Source organism: Dipodomys ordii, unplaced genomic scaffold, assembly GCF_000151885.1.
Source record: "Dipodomys ordii isolate 6190 unplaced genomic scaffold, Dord_2.0 Scaffold84, whole genome shotgun sequence".
NCBI lineage: Eukaryota > Metazoa > Chordata > Mammalia > Rodentia > Heteromyidae > Dipodomys > Dipodomys ordii.
The window spans coordinates 390,680-395,714 of record NW_012267300.1 but is presented as its reverse complement, the minus strand read 5'-3'; positions in this window follow the sequence as shown (position 1 = coordinate 395,714).

The window sequence follows — 5,035 nt, the reverse complement described above, 5'->3', positions numbered from 1 at the left end:
AATTCTTTTTCACTAATTCATTATTTTCATAATATGATAGCAGATATATCCAATCAATTGCAGGATGAGGATTTGCTGCTGTGTTTTCTCCTACCATGTAGTTAGTAGTGAGTTACTATTTTCTCTAAACCTATAACACATGCACACATACAAAAATTACTGCATAGCTTTAGTCTCATATATTGCTGGTAGAATTATAAAGCAGGGCAGCCAGTTTGTGGAATTATTCATCACTTCTTACAGTGTTAAAGAGTTATCATAGCTGGGTGCTGGTGGCTCACGCCTTTAATCCTAGCTACTCCGGAGGCTGAGATCTGAGGATCACAGTTCAAAACCAACCCAGGCAGGAAAGTCCGTGAGACTCTTATCTCCAATAAACTGCTCAGAAAACCGGAAGTGGCACTGTGGCTCAAGTGGTGGAGTGCTAGTCTTGAGCTGAAGAGCTGAGGGACAGTGCCCAAGCCCAGAGCCCCATGACTGACAAAAAAAAAAAAGTTATAATATGACCCAGAAATTCAAAACACACAAAAGTGTGTATTCATTTGAAATTTACAATTAAACATTTAAACATTAATTATTGGAATCTTAATGGTAGAAGATTCCTATAATTCTGAGCACACTAGAAATGGAGATAGAAAGTTTGTGGTTCAGGATCAATCTGAGGAAAAAAGTTAACAAGACTTTATCTCAAAAGACAAGCTAGATATAATGATTCTTATCAGTAATTCTACTTACAAGTGAGGCCGATGCTGGATGATCATGGTTCTTGGGAAAGAGATACTCCATATAAAAAAATAAAATAAAGTAGAACAGGTTAGTGGTACAGGTAGCAGATAAAAAGCCCTGAGTTGAAGCAGTCTAAAAAAGTATTTATTTATAATAGCCAAAATTTCATCAGTAGATGAGTTGATAAACAAAATGTGTCATATCCATATAAAAATACAAAATGTGTCATATCCATATAAAATACATCAATAATGCATTGATATATATGTTCTCCATCAGTGTTTCAATATTCAACATGTATAAAAATTGAAGTCTTCATTCTAAGGTAAGGAACTGATAAATGATTATGTATAATAGGGTTCTATTTACAAAAAAATTCTATAGTAGGTAAATCCATAGAAAAACTGAATAGAATATTGTTCTTGAGTAGTTGGAGACTAAGCAATAAGTAGTGATTAGAGATTTATATGGAATTTCTTTGGGAGTATTGAAAATAGCCTAAACATTGTTTTGATGATTATTGCACAACTATGGCTACACTAAAAATACATTGACTCTGCACTTTGGAAGAATTAATTTTATAGTGTATAGTACAGAGAGAACATAATTCCAACTGTGAGACTTTGGAAGGAAGAGGGGGAAGGGAATAAAGGAAAAGTGATAGAGACTGAATAATTTTGAAATAGATTGCAATGTATCTATATGGCACAAACAATTGCATTGAAAGATGTTGGTCTAAGGGGGCGAGGGGATAGAGAAAGAGAACACAATACAGAAGCTTATTCTGATTAAAGTACAGTATATGAATGACTGAAATAACCATCATGACAATCCTTGATAGAGTTAACACTAAAAAAAAATTAATGACAGGACAGTGAAAGAGGATGTTTAGTGGTGGGCATTAGTGGTGGGTGCAGGTGGTGAACAGAGGTGAAAGAAGATGAATATGGTCTGATTTAAGTAGTTTAATTGCATACATAAATTGGAACAATGAAATTTGTTTTAAGAGGGGAGTAAAGGAGAGTGATAGAGGAGGTGAGCTGATGAGGTATATTGTGTGCACACATAGAAGTGTTACAATGAACCTCTCCATACAACCAATGCATAAAAAAGGAAATATGCTAATGTCAGGAAATACCAGTTATTTTAAAAAAGTGAAACATTTAAAAAATTTTATTGTAAGGATGCTGTACAGAGGGGTTACAGTTACATGAATAAGGTAATGAGTCCATTTCCTATCAAGCATGGTTACCCCCTCCTTTGTTTTTCTCCTACATTTTTAATCACTACGATCATCATCACCATTGTCTTCACTATCATTACCATTTAGAAGTATGGTTTAAAATATGTTTGTGTTTAAATATTGCAACACAGTTGCAATATTTTCTCCAGGAGATTCCAGTAATGCCTTTTGCCTGTGATTTTAAAAAAATATCTTTAAGTAGTTGTGCAAAGGGCATTCAATTCAATGTGTCAGTTTATAAGTACAATGCATCTTAATCAATGTCACCTCTTCCACTATTCTCCCCCATTTCTACCCACCCGCTTCAAGTTATGTGGTTCCATGATGATATGTGTACAATAAATATTATGACTGTATCCACATGCCTTTCCTTTCTCCATTTGTCTGTCCCAACCCCTCATCTCTTAATCTCTCACCTTGCTGGAGAACACACATTTCAGCTTCCTGGTATTCATTTTGTAAGATCTTTAATATCATAGATACTAAAGCCTTAGACTTCACCCTGGCCTACATCATACTTTAGTCAATTTTTTGCATCTTCATATATTTTCATATATGTTTATAAATTAGATCTAATTTCTACAAATGAGAGAAAATATGTACCCGTCTCTCTAAACCTAACTTGTTTCACTTAAGCATAATATTTTCCTGCCCATGAATTTCCCTGCAGAGGACATATTTATTTTTTCTGACAAATGAGTAAAATCCAGATCTATGTATGTATGTATGTATGTATGTATGTATGTATGTATGTATGTATGTATGTATGTATCTATCTATCTATCTATCTATCTGTCTGTCTGTCTGTCTGTCTGTCTGTCTGTCTGTCTGTCTGTCTGTCTATCATCTATCCATCCACCCATCACACATTTGCTTGATCCACTTATCCACTGTAGGATATCTGGGCTGTTTCCAAAACTTGGTTGTCTTCATCCTGGTTGACAAGAGTGCTTTTTCATTACCAGATCACCCAGCGCAGCAGCCTAGGCTCTGCCTAGCTCTGCTGCTCTGCTCTCCCTTCATTTTTGGAAGGGCCACTAATTACGACAAAATTAGACATCTTGTAGAAAAGGATACAGTTTTGAAATAACTTTAAAACACTTAAAAAGCAATACAATTAGCTAGGCACTTATGTTTTATTAGTAATATCAAGCAAAATTAATAAGTAAATTCAATGAAAAATGATTATGTGTCAAAGTGTATAGTTTTTGCATTGACATTTCACATAATCTGACTTTGCTTAGAAGAGAAATCACTCGGCTGTTAAAATTACTTTTAAAGAGCTGTCAAAATTGGAAAACCTACTGTCAAAAATATGATGAGAAAAGTTTAAAAATGGTAAAGTATGTTGACTTAGACAAAAAAATATTACCTTTATGAAGGAAAACTTGAATATTTATCATTGTCTTGAAAAGAGATGATTTCCCTCCTGAAATTGGACATCCTTGTTTTAAAATTTACATTTCAACACATGGATTTTCATTTTCCTGGCAACATGAATAAAACTATTTTTATTCATACCAAAATAAAAATTTTATATGAATATGAAATTATATTTATGATTATATATGTCAGAAAATAATTTTTTTCTTTTCTTTTTTGTTTGTTTGTTTGCCAGGTCTGTGTTGTGAACTCTTGGTCTGGGTACTGTCCCTGAGCTTTTGTGCTCAAGGTCAGCACTCTGTTACTTGAGCAACAGCTCCACTTCTAGCTTTTTGGTAGTTAACAAAAGATAAAAGCTTCATGGAACTTCTTGCCAAGGCTGGCTTTGAAGTATGATCTTCAGATCTCTGCCTCCTGAGTAGCTAAGATTGATTACAGGTGTGAGACATTAGCTCCCAGAAAAAAAAGATTTATCTATCAGATCCTCCATTATACACCATATATATTTTGAGCTCCAAAATAGTTTGAGACTGCAAATGAACCTTCACTGAAAGAGTATCTCTCCATATTATAACATAATTCTAAAAGATAAGTATTTGAAATAATCAAAATTGGGAATGGATAGATCAGTAAAACTAATTTTTCTAACTCTTTCCATTTTATGAGAAACATATGTTAACAATATACTTTTTCTTTGAAATAGAGAGCCTGTGGAAGGCTCAGTAACATAAGCATCTAATTGTCAGTTCTTCCTCAATGTGCAAGTTTCTATCTAGATGAATAAAGTGTGAGCATCAAATAAATACAAGAATTCCCCTGCCCATCGCCGGTGGCTCACGCCTGTAATTCTAGCTACTCAAGAGGCTGAGATCTGAGGATTGTGGTTCAGAGCCAACCCGGGCAGGAAAGTCTGTGAGACTCTTATCTCCAATAAACCACTAGAAAACTGTAAGTGGCTCCGTGGTTCAAGTGGTAGAGCACTCGCCTTGAGCTGAAGAGCTCAGGGACAGTGCCCAAGCCCAGAGTTCAAGTCCCATGACCGACAGAAAAAAAAATTCCCCCAACTACTCTAGATATGGTAGGATTTTCAGGTTGATATTGAATGAAGATTATATTGCCAGTTTGTCATTTTTTTGTGTGCGTGAGACCTTGGATGATACATCTTTTTCTAAGTGTAAAATATAAGTAATTGTAGTTGTCATCTACTTAGCACATTCAGAAAAAAGTTTACAAATATTAATATTTAAATGATCACAAAGATTTTTGTAAAAATAAATGCTTAAATCATCTTGTTTTATTCTCTAAGGAAATTTAAAGCAAAAATACAGCTAAAATGGGGTAGATTATTTGAGCTAAAATTATAAAAGAAAAAAAATTCTTGCAGAAAGAATAGCAATACAATTTTCCACATTGAATGAAAAACATAATTTCATTGTATCTACTCTTTTTTTATTCTTTCTTCATGCTGCTCTTGAGACTTGAATTCTGGCCTTAGGAACTGTCTATGAGCTTTTGTGCTCAAGATTAGTGCTCTAAAACTTGTTCCACATCTGTTTTTTATTTGTGTGTGTGTGTGTGTGTGTGTGTGTGTGTGTGTGTGTGGTTAATTGGAGATAAGAGTCTCATCAGACTTTTCTGCCTGGGATGCTTTTGACTAGCAATTCTTAGGTCTCAGCCCCCTAA